At 48.6% G+C, this 16,715-nt stretch overlaps 15 non-coding genes across 15 annotated transcripts; all 15 read left to right on the forward strand.

The window, feature by feature from the left end:
• The first annotated feature begins 36 nt into the window (after positions 1-36).
• On the forward strand, positions 37-200 carry LOC131959633 (U1 spliceosomal RNA). The gene has a single exon (XR_009389498.1). It is a non-coding gene; the product is annotated as a U1 spliceosomal RNA (small nuclear RNA).
• A 612-nt stretch (positions 201-812) lies between these two features.
• Positions 813-1,004, forward strand: LOC131960879 (U2 spliceosomal RNA). Its single transcript, XR_009389781.1, has one exon. It is a non-coding gene; the product is annotated as a U2 spliceosomal RNA (small nuclear RNA).
• A 510-nt stretch (positions 1,005-1,514) lies between these two features.
• LOC131959640 (U1 spliceosomal RNA) lies at positions 1,515-1,678 on the forward strand. Its single transcript, XR_009389499.1, has one exon. It is a non-coding gene; the product is annotated as a U1 spliceosomal RNA (small nuclear RNA).
• A 612-nt stretch (positions 1,679-2,290) lies between these two features.
• On the forward strand, positions 2,291-2,481 carry LOC131960568 (U2 spliceosomal RNA). Its single transcript, XR_009389705.1, has one exon. It is a non-coding gene; the product is annotated as a U2 spliceosomal RNA (small nuclear RNA).
• A 511-nt stretch (positions 2,482-2,992) lies between these two features.
• On the forward strand, positions 2,993-3,156 carry LOC131959649 (U1 spliceosomal RNA). The gene has a single exon (XR_009389501.1). It is a non-coding gene; the product is annotated as a U1 spliceosomal RNA (small nuclear RNA).
• A 612-nt stretch (positions 3,157-3,768) lies between these two features.
• Positions 3,769-3,959, forward strand: LOC131960572 (U2 spliceosomal RNA). The gene has a single exon (XR_009389707.1). It is a non-coding gene; the product is annotated as a U2 spliceosomal RNA (small nuclear RNA).
• Positions 3,960-4,470: 511 nt separating this feature from the next.
• On the forward strand, positions 4,471-4,634 carry LOC131959656 (U1 spliceosomal RNA). The gene has a single exon (XR_009389502.1). It is a non-coding gene; the product is annotated as a U1 spliceosomal RNA (small nuclear RNA).
• Positions 4,635-5,246: 612 nt separating this feature from the next.
• On the forward strand, positions 5,247-5,437 carry LOC131960580 (U2 spliceosomal RNA). The gene has a single exon (XR_009389708.1). It is a non-coding gene; the product is annotated as a U2 spliceosomal RNA (small nuclear RNA).
• Positions 5,438-5,947: 510 nt separating this feature from the next.
• On the forward strand, positions 5,948-6,111 carry LOC131959662 (U1 spliceosomal RNA). The gene has a single exon (XR_009389503.1). It is a non-coding gene; the product is annotated as a U1 spliceosomal RNA (small nuclear RNA).
• Positions 6,112-6,723: 612 nt separating this feature from the next.
• Positions 6,724-6,914, forward strand: LOC131960587 (U2 spliceosomal RNA). Its single transcript, XR_009389709.1, has one exon. It is a non-coding gene; the product is annotated as a U2 spliceosomal RNA (small nuclear RNA).
• A 510-nt stretch (positions 6,915-7,424) lies between these two features.
• LOC131959668 (U1 spliceosomal RNA) lies at positions 7,425-7,588 on the forward strand. Its single transcript, XR_009389504.1, has one exon. It is a non-coding gene; the product is annotated as a U1 spliceosomal RNA (small nuclear RNA).
• Positions 7,589-8,200: 612 nt separating this feature from the next.
• LOC131960593 (U2 spliceosomal RNA) lies at positions 8,201-8,391 on the forward strand. The gene has a single exon (XR_009389710.1). It is a non-coding gene; the product is annotated as a U2 spliceosomal RNA (small nuclear RNA).
• A 511-nt stretch (positions 8,392-8,902) lies between these two features.
• LOC131959675 (U1 spliceosomal RNA) lies at positions 8,903-9,066 on the forward strand. The gene has a single exon (XR_009389505.1). It is a non-coding gene; the product is annotated as a U1 spliceosomal RNA (small nuclear RNA).
• A 612-nt stretch (positions 9,067-9,678) lies between these two features.
• Positions 9,679-9,869, forward strand: LOC131960598 (U2 spliceosomal RNA). The gene has a single exon (XR_009389711.1). It is a non-coding gene; the product is annotated as a U2 spliceosomal RNA (small nuclear RNA).
• A 511-nt stretch (positions 9,870-10,380) lies between these two features.
• LOC131959679 (U1 spliceosomal RNA) lies at positions 10,381-10,544 on the forward strand. The gene has a single exon (XR_009389506.1). It is a non-coding gene; the product is annotated as a U1 spliceosomal RNA (small nuclear RNA).
• The last annotated feature ends 6,171 nt before the right edge of the window (positions 10,545-16,715 follow it).

The raw sequence follows: 16,715 nt of genomic DNA on the forward strand, positions 1-16,715 counted from the left end.
TGCTACAGGGCAGCCGATCTCTGAGCTGTGCAACTCATACTTACCTGGCAGGGGAGACACCATGATCACGAAGGTGGTTCACCCAGGGCGAGGCTCAGCCATTGCACTCCGGCCGAGCTGACCTCTGCGAATTCCCCAAATGTGGGAATCTCGACTGCATAATTTCTGGTAGTGGGGGACTGCGTTCGCGCTCTCCCCTGACATATACTGTGAAAATTAAAACAAGAGGCAACCCTCAAGTCATTCACGGGGGCTGTAAGCATTTTAGGCTGCTTGAAACGAAGCAGAGCTTACACGGTGATGCCGAGCATCAGTAAGCAGTGGTAGTACAGTACAATGGGCATATGTACGTTCAAGTGCCTGGAAATTGAAGCCCACTTCCGGATTGCTACCTTTGCGTTGAGCAACATATGCGCTAATACAAGCGCAGGAAAGCACACAGGCCTGTTGGTAAATCTTTGTCATCTTTGGTAAAACATGCGGTATTGGCTTTGCTGCTGAAATGTGCATCAGCTGCACTTTGGTGGCATGTCCACCAGGGGCTGTCAGTGCTTGATTTGCTTTCAAAAACACTGACACTGCGTCACGAACTCTAGCAACAAGCAGAGTCCCTTTTCACCCAGAGAGAGCCACAATTTGCACATTTGCTTCTCTAAGAGAACATACTTTGGAGCGATTCTGAGAGGTTTTCCTCCACTGTCGTTGGTGGTACTCTTACTCGCGCTTCCCGAAACTGCTACTTGGGTTTTGAGAACCGGCATTGAGAGTGAGTGTGCAGCCAATCCGCCCTTCACCTCCGACCCTTTGACGGCATCGCTTCTCGGCCTTTTGGCTAAGATCAAGTGTAGTATCTGTTCTTATCAGTTTAATATCTGATACGTCCCCCTACCCGGGGACCATATATTAAATTGATTTTTGGACCTGGGAGATGGAATAGGGGCTTGCTCCGTCCACTCCACGCATCGACCTGGTATTGCAGTACTTCCGGGAACGGTGCACCCCTCCTCTCTGTGTGAAATGTAAAGCACGTTCGTTCCTCTGCCTGCTCTCTCAGCTTGCGGAACTCTGCCTTCCTGTGTGGCTGATGCTGTTAGCCTGAGTATTGCCCAACCTTCTTTCTGCCCCTGGCTATGCCAGGGCAAATGTAATAGTTTGCCAACGTGACGCTCCGTGTTGGATTTGGATACGGGGACAATGAGCAGGCCTGTCCCAGCCGATGATGTGGACTCACAATATGTGTACACTTGTTAATGCTCCAATTTCATAGTGACATTCAGTGGGCGTGAACCTTTCTGCAGTGTCCATGACTCTCATTTTAAGAGCAGGAGGCAGCAAAAAGGGAGACACGTGAAATGCATGCCTGTGCCCATAACATGAATCAAACAGGTCACTGTTTCCCAGTCTGCTTTCCACTGACCCGACATGTCAGGAGGAAGACAAACACATGCCTTCAGCACCATCAGTCAGCGTGGCGTGTCTGCTACAGGGCAGCCGATCTCTGAGCTGTGCAACTCATACTTACCTGGCAGGGGAGACACCATGATCACGAAGGTGGTTCACCCAGGGCGAGGCTCAGCCATTGCACTCCGGCCGAGCTGACCTCTGCGAATTCCCCAAATGTGGGAATCTCGACTGCATAATTTCTGGTAGTGGGGGACTGCGTTCGCGCTCTCCCCTGACATATACTGTGAAAATTAAAACAAGAGGCAACCCTCAAGTCATTCACGGGGGCTGTAAGCATTTTAGGCTGCTTGAAACGAAGCAGAGCTTACACGGTGATGCCGAGCATCAGTAAGCAGTGGTAGTACAGTACAATGGGCATATGTACGTTCAAGTGCCTGGAAATTGAAGCCCACTTCCGGATTGCTACCTTTGCGTTGAGCAACATATGCGCTAATACAAGCGCAGGAAAGCACACAGGCCTGTTGGTAAATCTTTGTCATCTTTGGTAAAACATGCGGTATTGGCTTTGCTGCTGAAATGTGCATCAGCTGCACTTTGGTGGCATGTCCACCAGGGGCTGTCAGTGCTTGATTTGCTTTCAAAAACACTGACACTGCGTCACGAACTCTAGCAACAAGCAGAGTCCCTTTTCACCCAGAGAGAGCCACAATTTGCACATTTGCTTCTCTAAGAGAACATACTTTGGAGCGATTCTGAGAGGTTTTCCTCCACTGTCGTTGGTGGTACTCTTACTCGCGCTTCCCGAAACTGCTACTTGGGTTTTGAGAACCGGCATTGAGAGTGAGTGTGCAGCCAATCCGCCCTTCACCTCCGACCCTTTGACGGCATCGCTTCTCGGCCTTTTGGCTAAGATCAAGTGTAGTATCTGTTCTTATCAGTTTAATATCTGATACGTCCCCTACCCGGGGACCATATATTAAATTGATTTTTGGACCTGGGAGATGGAATAGGGGCTTGCTCCGTCCACTCCACGCATCGACCTGGTATTGCAGTACTTCCGGGAACGGTGCACCCCTCCTCTCTGTGTGAAATGTAAAGCACGTTCGTTCCTCTGCCTGCTCTCTCAGCTTGCGGAACTCTGCCTTCCTGTGTGGCTGATGCTGTTAGCCTGAGTATTGCCCAACCTTCTTTCTGCCCCTGGGCTATGCCAGGGCAAATGTAATAGTTTGCCAACGTGACGCTCCGTGTTGGATTTGGATACGGGGACAATGAGCAGGCCTGTCCCAGCCGATGATGTGGACTCACAATATGTGTACACTTGTTAATGCTCCAATTTCATAGTGACATTCAGTGGGCGTGAACCTTTCTGCAGTGTCCATGACTCTCATTTTAAGAGCAGGAGGCAGCAAAAAGGGAGACACGTGAAATGCATGCCTGTGCCCATAACATGAATCAAACAGGTCACTGTTTCCCAGTCTGCTTTCCACTGACCCGACATGTCAGGAGGAAGACAAACACATGCCTTCAGCACCATCAGTCAGCGTGGCGTGTCTGCTACAGGGCAGCCGATCTCTGAGCTGTGCAACTCATACTTACCTGGCAGGGGAGACACCATGATCACGAAGGTGGTTCACCCAGGGCGAGGCTCAGCCATTGCACTCCGGCCGAGCTGACCTCTGCGAATTCCCCAAATGTGGGAATCTCGACTGCATAATTTCTGGTAGTGGGGGACTGCGTTCGCGCTCTCCCCTGACATATACTGTGAAAATTAAAACAAGAGGCAACCCTCAAGTCATTCACGGGGGCTGTAAGCATTTTAGGCTGCTTGAAACGAAGCAGAGCTTACACGGTGATGCCGAGCATCAGTAAGCAGTGGTAGTACAGTACAATGGGCATATGTACGTTCAAGTGCCTGGAAATTGAAGCCCACTTCCGGATTGCTACCTTTGCGTTGAGCAACATATGCGCTAATACAAGCGCAGGAAAGCACACAGGCCTGTTGGTAAATCTTTGTCATCTTTGGTAAAACATGCGGTATTGGCTTTGCTGCTGAAATGTGCATCAGCTGCACTTTGGTGGCATGTCCACCAGGGGCTGTCAGTGCTTGATTTGCTTTCAAAAACACTGACACTGCGTCACGAACTCTAGCAACAAGCAGAGTCCCTTTTCACCCAGAGAGAGCCACAATTTGCACATTTGCTTCTCTAAGAGAACATACTTTGGAGCGATTCTGAGAGGTTTTCCTCCACTGTCGTTGGTGGTACTCTTACTCGCGCTTCCCGAAACTGCTACTTGGGTTTTGAGAACCGGCATTGAGAGTGAGTGTGCAGCCAATCCGCCCTTCACCTCCGACCCTTTGACGGCATCGCTTCTCGGCCTTTTGGCTAAGATCAAGTGTAGTATCTGTTCTTATCAGTTTAATATCTGATACGTCCCCTACCCGGGGACCATATATTAAATTGATTTTTGGACCTGGGAGATGGAATAGGGGCTTGCTCCGTCCACTCCACGCATCGACCTGGTATTGCAGTACTTCCGGGAACGGTGCACCCCTCCTCTCTGTGTGAAATGTAAAGCACGTTCGTTCCTCTGCCTGCTCTCTCAGCTTGCGGAACTCTGCCTTCCTGTGTGGCTGATGCTGTTAGCCTGAGTATTGCCCAACCTTCTTTCTGCCCCTGGGCTATGCCAGGGCAAATGTAATAGTTTGCCAACGTGACGCTCCGTGTTGGATTTGGATACGGGGACAATGAGCAGGCCTGTCCCAGCCGATGATGTGGACTCACAATATGTGTACACTTGTTAATGCTCCAATTTCATAGTGACATTCAGTGGGCGTGAACCTTTCTGCAGTGTCCATGACTCTCATTTTAAGAGCAGGAGGCAGCAAAAAGGGAGACACGTGAAATGCATGCCTGTGCCCATAACATGAATCAAACAGGTCACTGTTTCCCAGTCTGCTTTCCACTGACCCGACATGTCAGGAGGAAGACAAACACATGCCTTCAGCACCATCAGTCAGCGTGGCGTGTCTGCTACAGGGCAGCCGATCTCTGAGCTGTGCAACTCATACTTACCTGGCAGGGGAGACACCATGATCACGAAGGTGGTTCACCCAGGGCGAGGCTCAGCCATTGCACTCCGGCCGAGCTGACCTCTGCGAATTCCCCAAATGTGGGAATCTCGACTGCATAATTTCTGGTAGTGGGGGACTGCGTTCGCGCTCTCCCCTGACATATACTGTGAAAATTAAAACAAGAGGCAACCCTCAAGTCATTCACGGGGGCTGTAAGCATTTTAGGCTGCTTGAAACGAAGCAGAGCTTACACGGTGATGCCGAGCATCAGTAAGCAGTGGTAGTACAGTACAATGGGCATATGTACGTTCAAGTGCCTGGAAATTGAAGCCCACTTCCGGATTGCTACCTTTGCGTTGAGCAACATATGCGCTAATACAAGCGCAGGAAAGCACACAGGCCTGTTGGTAAATCTTTGTCATCTTTGGTAAAACATGCGGTATTGGCTTTGCTGCTGAAATGTGCATCAGCTGCACTTTGGTGGCATGTCCACCAGGGGCTGTCAGTGCTTGATTTGCTTTCAAAAACACTGACACTGCGTCACGAACTCTAGCAACAAGCAGAGTCCCTTTTCACCCAGAGAGAGCCACAATTTGCACATTTGCTTCTCTAAGAGAACATACTTTGGAGCGATTCTGAGAGGTTTTCCTCCACTGTCGTTGGTGGTACTCTTACTCGCGCTTCCCGAAACTGCTACTTGGGTTTTGAGAACCGGCATTGAGAGTGAGTGTGCAGCCAATCCGCCCTTCACCTCCGACCCTTTGACGGCATCGCTTCTCGGCCTTTTGGCTAAGATCAAGTGTAGTATCTGTTCTTATCAGTTTAATATCTGATACGTCCCCTACCCGGGGACCATATATTAAATTGATTTTTGGACCTGGGAGATGGAATAGGGGCTTGCTCCGTCCACTCCACGCATCGACCTGGTATTGCAGTACTTCCGGGAACGGTGCACCCCTCCTCTCTGTGTGAAATGTAAAGCACGTTCGTTCCTCTGCCTGCTCTCTCAGCTTGCGGAACTCTGCCTTCCTGTGTGGCTGATGCTGTTAGCCTGAGTATTGCCCAACCTTCTTTCTGCCCCTGGGCTATGCCAGGGCAAATGTAATAGTTTGCCAACGTGACGCTCCGTGTTGGATTTGGATACGGGGACAATGAGCAGGCCTGTCCCAGCCGATGATGTGGACTCACAATATGTGTACACTTGTTAATGCTCCAATTTCATAGTGACATTCAGTGGGCGTGAACCTTTCTGCAGTGTCCATGACTCTCATTTTAAGAGCAGGAGGCAGCAAAAGGGAGACACGTGAAATGCATGCCTGTGCCCATAACATGAATCAAACAGGTCACTGTTTCCCAGTCTGCTTTCCACTGACCCGACATGTCAGGAGGAAGACAAACACATGCCTTCAGCACCATCAGTCAGCGTGGCGTGTCTGCTACAGGGCAGCCGATCTCTGAGCTGTGCAACTCATACTTACCTGGCAGGGGAGACACCATGATCACGAAGGTGGTTCACCCAGGGCGAGGCTCAGCCATTGCACTCCGGCCGAGCTGACCTCTGCGAATTCCCCAAATGTGGGAATCTCGACTGCATAATTTCTGGTAGTGGGGGACTGCGTTCGCGCTCTCCCCTGACATATACTGTGAAAATTAAAACAAGAGGCAACCCTCAAGTCATTCACGGGGGCTGTAAGCATTTTAGGCTGCTTGAAACGAAGCAGAGCTTACACGGTGATGCCGAGCATCAGTAAGCAGTGGTAGTACAGTACAATGGGCATATGTACGTTCAAGTGCCTGGAAATTGAAGCCCACTTCCGGATTGCTACCTTTGCGTTGAGCAACATATGCGCTAATACAAGCGCAGGAAAGCACACAGGCCTGTTGGTAAATCTTTGTCATCTTTGGTAAAACATGCGGTATTGGCTTTGCTGCTGAAATGTGCATCAGCTGCACTTTGGTGGCATGTCCACCAGGGGCTGTCAGTGCTTGATTTGCTTTCAAAAACACTGACACTGCGTCACGAACTCTAGCAACAAGCAGAGTCCCTTTTCACCCAGAGAGAGCCACAATTTGCACATTTGCTTCTCTAAGAGAACATACTTTGGAGCGATTCTGAGAGGTTTTCCTCCACTGTCGTTGGTGGTACTCTTACTCGCGCTTCCCGAAACTGCTACTTGGGTTTTGAGAACCGGCATTGAGAGTGAGTGTGCAGCCAATCCGCCCTTCACCTCCGACCCTTTGACGGCATCGCTTCTCGGCCTTTTGGCTAAGATCAAGTGTAGTATCTGTTCTTATCAGTTTAATATCTGATACGTCCCCTACCCGGGGACCATATATTAAATTGATTTTTGGACCTGGGAGATGGAATAGGGGCTTGCTCCGTCCACTCCACGCATCGACCTGGTATTGCAGTACTTCCGGGAACGGTGCACCCCTCCTCTCTGTGTGAAATGTAAAGCACGTTCGTTCCTCTGCCTGCTCTCTCAGCTTGCGGAACTCTGCCTTCCTGTGTGGCTGATGCTGTTAGCCTGAGTATTGCCCAACCTTCTTTCTGCCCCTGGGCTATGCCAGGGCAAATGTAATAGTTTGCCAACGTGACGCTCCGTGTTGGATTTGGATACGGGGACAATGAGCAGGCCTGTCCCAGCCGATGATGTGGACTCACAATATGTGTACACTTGTTAATGCTCCAATTTCATAGTGACATTCAGTGGGCGTGAACCTTTCTGCAGTGTCCATGACTCTCATTTTAAGAGCAGGAGGCAGCAAAAGGGAGACACGTGAAATGCATGCCTGTGCCCATAACATGAATCAAACAGGTCACTGTTTCCCAGTCTGCTTTCCACTGACCCGACATGTCAGGAGGAAGACAAACACATGCCTTCAGCACCATCAGTCAGCGTGGCGTGTCTGCTACAGGGCAGCCGATCTCTGAGCTGTGCAACTCATACTTACCTGGCAGGGGAGACACCATGATCACGAAGGTGGTTCACCCAGGGCGAGGCTCAGCCATTGCACTCCGGCCGAGCTGACCTCTGCGAATTCCCCAAATGTGGGAATCTCGACTGCATAATTTCTGGTAGTGGGGGACTGCGTTCGCGCTCTCCCCTGACATATACTGTGAAAATTAAAACAAGAGGCAACCCTCAAGTCATTCACGGGGGCTGTAAGCATTTTAGGCTGCTTGAAACGAAGCAGAGCTTACACGGTGATGCCGAGCATCAGTAAGCAGTGGTAGTACAGTACAATGGGCATATGTACGTTCAAGTGCCTGGAAATTGAAGCCCACTTCCGGATTGCTACCTTTGCGTTGAGCAACATATGCGCTAATACAAGCGCAGGAAAGCACACAGGCCTGTTGGTAAATCTTTGTCATCTTTGGTAAAACATGCGGTATTGGCTTTGCTGCTGAAATGTGCATCAGCTGCACTTTGGTGGCATGTCCACCAGGGGCTGTCAGTGCTTGATTTGCTTTCAAAAACACTGACACTGCGTCACGAACTCTAGCAACAAGCAGAGTCCCTTTTCACCCAGAGAGAGCCACAATTTGCACATTTGCTTCTCTAAGAGAACATACTTTGGAGCGATTCTGAGAGGTTTTCCTCCACTGTCGTTGGTGGTACTCTTACTCGCGCTTCCCGAAACTGCTACTTGGGTTTTGAGAACCGGCATTGAGAGTGAGTGTGCAGCCAATCCGCCCTTCACCTCCGACCCTTTGACGGCATCGCTTCTCGGCCTTTTGGCTAAGATCAAGTGTAGTATCTGTTCTTATCAGTTTAATATCTGATACGTCCCCTACCCGGGGACCATATATTAAATTGATTTTTGGACCTGGGAGATGGAATAGGGGCTTGCTCCGTCCACTCCACGCATCGACCTGGTATTGCAGTACTTCCGGGAACGGTGCACCCCTCCTCTCTGTGTGAAATGTAAAGCACATTCGTTCCTCTGCCTGCTCTCTCAGCTTGCGGAACTCTGCCTTCCTGTGTGGCTGATGCTGTTAGCCTGAGTATTGCCCAACCTTCTTTCTGCCCCTGGGCTATGCCAGGGCAAATGTAATAGTTTGCCAACGTGACGCTCCGTGTTGGATTTGGATACGGGGACAATGAGCAGGCCTGTCCCAGCCGATGATGTGGACTCACAATATGTGTACACTTGTTAATGCTCCAATTTCATAGTGACATTCAGTGGGCGTGAACCTTTCTGCAGTGTCCATGACTCTCATTTTAAGAGCAGGAGGCAGCAAAAAGGGAGACACGTGAAATGCATGCCTGTGCCCATAACATGAATCAAACAGGTCACTGTTTCCCAGTCTGCTTTCCACTGACCCGACATGTCAGGAGGAAGACAAACACATGCCTTCAGCACCATCAGTCAGCGTGGCGTGTCTGCTACAGGGCAGCCGATCTCTGAGCTGTGCAACTCATACTTACCTGGCAGGGGAGACACCATGATCACGAAGGTGGTTCACCCAGGGCGAGGCTCAGCCATTGCACTCCGGCCGAGCTGACCTCTGCGAATTCCCCAAATGTGGGAATCTCGACTGCATAATTTCTGGTAGTGGGGGACTGCGTTCGCGCTCTCCCCTGACATATACTGTGAAAATTAAAACAAGAGGCAACCCTCAAGTCATTCACGGGGGCTGTAAGCATTTTAGGCTGCTTGAAACGAAGCAGAGCTTACACGGTGATGCCGAGCATCAGTAAGCAGTGGTAGTACAGTACAATGGGCATATGTACGTTCAAGTGCCTAGAAATTGAAGCCCACTTCCGGATTGCTACCTTTGCGTTGAGCAACATATGCGCTAATACAAGCGCAGGAAAGCACACAGGCCTGTTGGTAAATCTTTGTCATCTTTGGTAAAACATGCGGTATTGGCTTTGCTGCTGAAATGTGCATCAGCTGCACTTTGGTGGCATGTCCACCAGGGGCTGTCAGTGCTTGATTTGCTTTCAAAAACACTGACACTGCGTCACGAACTCTAGCAACAAGCAGAGTCCCTTTTCACCCAGAGAGAGCCACAATTTGCACATTTGCTTCTCTAAGAGAACATACTTTGGAGCGATTCTGAGAGGTTTTCCTCCACTGTCGTTGGTGGTACTCTTACTCGCGCTTCCCGAAACTGCTACTTGGGTTTTGAGAACCGGCATTGAGAGTGAGTGTGCAGCCAATCCGCCCTTCACCTCCGACCCTTTGACGGCATCGCTTCTCGGCCTTTTGGCTAAGATCAAGTGTAGTATCTGTTCTTATCAGTTTAATATCTGATACGTCCCCTACCCGGGGACCATATATTAAATTGATTTTTGGACCTGGGAGATGGAATAGGGGCTTGCTCCGTCCACTCCACGCATCGACCTGGTATTGCAGTACTTCCGGGAACGGTGCACCCCTCCTCTCTGTGTGAAATGTAAAGCACGTTCGTTCCTCTGCCTGCTCTCTCAGCTTGCGGAACTCTGCCTTCCTGTGTGGCTGATGCTGTTAGCCTGAGTATTGCCCAACCTTCTTTCTGCCCCTGGGCTATGCCAGGGCAAATGTAATAGTTTGCCAACGTGACGCTCCGTGTTGGATTTGGATACGGGGACAATGAGCAGGCCTGTCCCAGCCGATGATGTGGACTCACAATATGTGTACACTTGTTAATGCTCCAATTTCATAGTGACATTCAGTGGGCGTGAACCTTTCTGCAGTGTCCATGACTCTCATTTTAAGAGCAGGAGGCAGCAAAAAGGGAGACACGTGAAATGCATGCCTGTGCCCATAACATGAATCAAACAGGTCACTGTTTCCCAGTCTGCTTTCCACTGACCCGACATGTCAGGAGGAAGACAAACACATGCCTTCAGCACCATCAGTCAGCGTGGCGTGTCTGCTACAGGGCAGCCGATCTCTGAGCTGTGCAACTCATACTTACCTGGCAGGGGAGACACCATGATCACGAAGGTGGTTCACCCAGGGCGAGGCTCAGCCATTGCACTCCGGCCGAGCTGACCTCTGCGAATTCCCCAAATGTGGGAATCTCGACTGCATAATTTCTGGTAGTGGGGGACTGCGTTCGCGCTCTCCCCTGACATATACTGTGAAAATTAAAACAAGAGGCAACCCTCAAGTCATTCACGGGGGCTGTAAGCATTTTAGGCTGCTTGAAACGAAGCAGAGCTTACACGGTGATGCCGAGCATCAGTAAGCAGTGGTAGTACAGTACAATGGGCATATGTACGTTCAAGTGCCTAGAAATTGAAGCCCACTTCCGGATTGCTACCTTTGCGTTGAGCAACATATGCGCTAATACAAGCGCAGGAAAGCACACAGGCCTGTTGGTAAATCTTTGTCATCTTTGGTAAAACATGCGGTATTGGCTTTGCTGCTGAAATGTGCATCAGCTGCACTTTGGTGGCATGTCCACCAGGGGCTGTCAGTGCTTGATTTGCTTTCAAAAACACTGACACTGCGTCACGAACTCTAGCAACAAGCAGAGTCCCTTTTCACCCAGAGAGAGCCACAATTTGCACATTTGCTTCTCTAAGAGAACATACTTTGGAGCGATTCTGAGAGGTTTTCCTCCACTGTCGTTGGTGGTACTCTTACTCGCGCTTCCCGAAACTGCTACTTGGGTTTTGAGAACCGGCATTGAGAGTGAGTGTGCAGCCAATCCGCCCTTCACCTCCGACCCTTTGACGGCATCGCTTCTCGGCCTTTTGGCTAAGACTGCGATCGCTTCTATTCGGTTGTCCAACCTCAGCCTTGCAGTGGCTCTGGTGCTTAGCCGGTGGAAGTAAATTGTGCTGTATATGTGAATAAGAAAGGATACTCTTGTAGTTGTCTTTTTTTCTTTTTGCATACAGGTATCGTTGGCTCAGAGGACTTCTTCCCTGCAACTTGTTTCAACATCTCTCAGCTGCAAAAGAGGAAAGTCTCCCTGAGCTTTTATTTATTTATTGTCTTTTAGCCATTTTTATCTGGCCCTTTTAGTCCACTTTTTAATTTGTTGGTTTTAGGCAAATTTTTAAGTGTTTTTAGTTTTCCTTTTCCCCGTAGTGTGTGGTGCCTCCACCATGTCGGCCAACCATGCCGGCATGCGGAGGCACCACAGCGTCCGTTTCACATTTAAAGAAAAAGATGGTAAACCCCTGGGTCCAATGTCAAGACTTGACTTTTCCAGGAGGTTTATACAAAAAATATTGAAGTTTCGACCTGAGGACATCAACTGTATTGTGACACTACCGATGAACAAAGGTTTTGATGTAAGCTTTTGCACGGCCATGACTTTTCGAGAATTTTGCAACCGGTTTGAGACTGAGAAACCCCAGTTCTCCGCTTTCAACGTAGAGAAGCCGACTGACAATACATTTAAAACTGTCATTGTCAAGATGTTCAATGAAACAGTGAATGCGGACGACATTTGTCATTGGCTGGGTAGATTTTGCACTGTGAAAGGCCAGGCTACCAAGGTGAGAGATGAAGATGGCATTTGGACTTGTGCCTGGAGGGTCCCCATCCAACAATGGCAGGACCCCCAGGGCTTCCAGGGCTTGAAACATCTGCCATCCATGATAGTCTTGGGTAACAACAGGGGCTACATCCACTACCAGGGACAGCCCAAGCTCTGCCGCAAGTGTGGTGAGCAAGGGCACCTGGTAGAAGCATGCCAGAAAACAGTGTGTGGTAAATGCAGAGAAATTGGTCATACCTTTGAGGAATGTACCAATGGCAGAAAGTGCAATCTTTGTGGAGAAACAAACCACCTCTTCAGAGATTGCCCAAAGTCTTTTGCCAACAAACTGAAAGCCACAAAACAAAATGGCAGACAAGAGGAGCCATTTCAAGAGCTGTTTGAGGATGGGCTTGAAAATTCAAACCTCCCGCCAAAACCTGTGACTGGTGAACAGGAATCAGGTGAGGTGGGAGAAGGGGAGGGGCCTGCATGTGCCCCACCGATAGAGAACGGAGAAGAAGGGGCAATGCAGGCAGAAGGCGGAGCTTGTTCAGAAAAGGAAAAGGAACAGCCACAGGATGACAGCGAGGATGCCTCCCTCCCCAACGCCCAAGAAGCTAAGAGGCCCTTATCGGAATTGTCTTCTGAGTCTCCTGGAGTCTCAGAAAAGAGGGCAAGAGCTGGATACTCCTCAGACAGTCCAACTGTGGAGGAGTCCAGAGTCTTTCCCTCCAATTCCCCAAATGAGGTCTCTTTCCTCAGTATAGCTCTAAGATCAACCCCTAAGGACTCCAGCAGCAAACGAGAGGAGCTTTCAACCCCCGGAGTCCGACAGGGTAGCGGAGCGCAACCCCTTCACCTTTCCCCCATAAGGCTGAAGGAAGAGCTCCATACACAAGCATCAGATCTTAAAAAGACCTTTTAACATTGACTATCCCCTCTGCTTCCTATTAAAATGTCATACGTGTTATTTTTAACCATACTCATGACACTCACCTTCTCTACCATCAATGTGAGAAGTGTGAAGTCGAGAGTTAGAGCCCAGAGTGTTTTATCTTTTCTAGACACTGTTAAGTCAGATGTGTTTTTATTACAGGAGTGTGGCCTCCCCTTTTTAAAGTCATACACACAATGGAAAAATTTATGGCCAAATACATCCCTATGGTCCGGATCAAATGAAAACAAAAATGATGGAGTAGCCATTTTAATTAAAAACCCTCTTGTCTTGGTGAAGGGAAGCACAGTGGTGAGAGATGGCCGGGCACTTTTAGCACAATTGACTTTTATGGGAAAGGATTTTAACATCCTAAATATTTATGGTTTTATAGACAAAAATGACAGGTATGACTTTTTAGAAGACTTGCAGTCCCACATGCTAGGCAGGGCACCACTAGTCGTAGGGGGAGATTTTAACTGTATCTTATGCAAAAATGATAGAAAAGGAGCGGGAGAAGATTTTAAGGTTGACAAAACATCAGTTTTATTGCAGAATATGTGTAGGGATTTTAAACTGCTGGACTGTTTTAAAACAATGCATCCCAGAGAGGAGGGCTTCACCTGGTGCAGTGGTGATGGCACCAGAGCCTCTCGCATAGACTACCTTTTATCCCGTGATTGCCCACCAACTGATGCTAGATTGACACCTGTTTTCTTTTCTGATCACGCTATGCTTTCATGCACCCTCTCACTACCTTCTGGTGTGACTTTTGGAAGTGGTCTGTGGAAGCTCAACTGCTCCCTTTTAAAAGATAGGGAGGTAGTTAGGCAGTTCAGGGAGCAGTACCAAGAGTGGCAGACCCTTCAAGACTTTTACGAGACACGTGCACACTGGTGGGAAATGGTGAAGGGAAGGACTCAGACTTTCTTTAGACAGGTAGGGAAGAAGAAAAAGGATAAGGAAAAACGATGCATGCTGGGACTGCAAAAAAGACTTCAGCGCTATTTTAATCTAAACCAACAGGGGATGGATTTTAATGAAGAGATTAAACAAATCAAAAGAGAAATGTTGGTTTTAGCAGAAATTAAAAGTAAAGGCATCATAATAAGAAGCAAAGAAAGGGACATAGAAGAAGGGGAAAAATGCACAAGATACTTTTTTAAGAAAATTTTAAGTAAAGGGGGAACCATTTTAAAACTGAAAAACCAGCAGGGAAATACAGCAGAATCAACAAAAGAAATCAAGGAGCATATTGAACATTTCTACACTGAACTATATGAAGAAAAGCCCGTAAGAAATGACACCATCAGGGAAGTTTTAAAATCAATTGAAAAAACAATAAGCAACAGTGTGCTTTTAACCCAGGATTTTACTATGTTTGAGCTAAATAAATGCTTTCAGAGTTTTAAACCAGGGAAGTCTCCAGGAGAAGATGGGCTACCTCTTGAATTTTATTCGACCTTTTGGGACATTTTAGCACCTGACTTGCTTGCTGTTTTTATGGACTTGGAGCAACTTGACCGACTTCCTGATAGTTTTAGAGTAGGGATAGTGACCCTCCTCCACAAAGACAAAGACAAGACGGACTTAAGGAACTGGAGACCGATCACACTTTTAAATGTTGACTGTAAAATTTTTAGCAAAATTTTAGCATCACGTATGTCCTTGTTTTTAGATGAGCTAATCCACCCGGATCAAGCCTGTGCCGTCCCGGGGAGGAAGATCACTGACAGCCTCGTACTGATCCGAGACACCATCTGTTATGCGAGAGACAGAAACATCCGGCTAATAGTCCTAAATTTAGACTTTGAGAAAGCCTTTGATCGGGTCTCGCACCAGTACCTCTTTGAGGTACTGCCAAAAATGGGGTTCCCAGAGAGGTTTGTAGCTTGGGTGGGATTGCTGTACAGGGACATAACCAGCAGATTCGTCGTTAACGGGCATCTGACAAACGCAGTCAATATAAACTGCGGTGTCCGTCAGGGTTGTCCGTTATCTGCCCTCCTCTACGTTACTTGTATAGAACCACTGGCACAGGTCTTGAGAAGGGACAAATGGATCAACGGGGTAAGAGTCCCAGGGAGTGGGGGACTCGTATCCAAATGCATTTTATATATGGACGACATTAACATTTTATGCACTGATCTTTTATCTGTCAACAGGACGATGGACGTGACTGACTGGTTTGGACAGGCCTCTGGGTCAAAGCTAAACCGAAATAAGACCCAAGCCCTTTTATATGGACCATGGACTGCCAACGAGACGACAGGACTCCCCCTGACTGTGACACAAACGGACCTAAAAATACTCGGGGTCAAATTCGATAGGGAGGGGGGAGGGAAAACAAATTGGCCAGACATGGTAGGGAAAGTCAGACAGAAACTTGGGTACTGGGGACTGAGGGGACTGACTTTGGAAGGAAAGGTTTTAATCATCAAGGCAGTGATTTTACCTTTGCTTTTACTAATCAGTTCTGTTTTTATCCCACCCAGGAGAGTTTTATTAGATCTTGACCGAGCTGTGTTTTACTTCCTGTGGGGCTCCAAGTGGGAAAGACTCGCCAGGACGGTGATGAAATCGCCAAAGGAGAAAGGAGGAAAAGGAGTCCCGGACCTGAACCTGTTTTTAGGAAGCAGATATACAGCAAGTCACATCAAAGCCGCCATAGCCCCATCCAGAAACCCCAAAACGGCAGCAATGACAAGGTTCTGGATGGGGTCCTACCTAAGAAACCTAAAGCTTTTAAACCCTGATCTAAAAGTACCTGTGTCTTTTAACCTGCCGCCAGCCTATGCTTTTATTAAGACATTTTTAAAGCATTTTAACCTGGAGCAGGAGGAGTTGCATGTTTTATCTCACCATCGTCTTTTGATATCTGTTGTACAGGAGCGGGAACCAGTGTGTCCAGTGCGTGGGCTTGCATTTGGTGAGCCCTCAACAGTTTGGCACAACGTGAACCATTCCGCTCTCCCAAACAGACTCCGGGACCTGTCATGGATGGTGGCTCATGAGATCCTCCCAGTCAGGTCCGTAATGCACTCCCGGGGCATGGCAACGCTCTCAACCTGCCCCCGACCAGGCTGTGGAGAGCCTGAGTCGGTGAGACATCTGCTCTGGGAGTGCAGCGCTGCTGTAGACCTGTGGGCAATGGCCGGCTCCTTACAATTCCCGTACTTACCAGCAAGGGAGGTCCTTACAGCACAACTGGTGCTGTATGGGGTGGGCCACAGAAGCCGAACGGGCAACTTCGCGAATCAGTGGCTCACCCTAGCCGCCATAAAAGAAGCCATATGGACCTCCAGAGACTTGCTGGTAAGAAGGCGCAAGCAGATCCCCCCCGTGGCTGTGATCCGGATGGCAGCAGCAATGGCCCATGCGGCCAGAGCTGCAGGCGGCAGGCCTAGGACACAGCCACAAAGAAGAATCGCCTCTGCGCCCATTCGGACGAAGGAGCCGGAGCCACACAGGAAAAGGTCTCAGCAGCGACGGCCTGACTCTCCGGGTGAGGCAGGTGGGAAGGAGCAAAAGGGTGAGGATCTCCTCTGAGCACCAACACAGCATCCCGGAAGGAAACTGATTGGGGGAGCGGAATGAGTGTATCCTTGCGAAGACACACTGCGCTCCTGTACAACAGCAGACATTGTCAAACCTTTCAACAAATGAACTCCTATTTTAAAGGCTTTTAACATGGACACTTAAACAAGCTGACACATGTAATATATTGTATATTTTATGTAACTTATTACAACTTATTTTCTGTATGACCTTTTAATTCGTTTTAACGTTTTAATATGGTTTTACAGATTTTGCAGAATTGTTGTATTTAAGTCTATTTATTGTATTTAAAAAAAACTGAATTTACGTGTGGT

The sequence above is a fragment of the Centropristis striata genome, chromosome 2, assembly GCF_030273125.1.
Source record: "Centropristis striata isolate RG_2023a ecotype Rhode Island chromosome 2, C.striata_1.0, whole genome shotgun sequence".
Lineage (NCBI taxonomy): Eukaryota > Metazoa > Chordata > Actinopteri > Perciformes > Serranidae > Centropristis > Centropristis striata.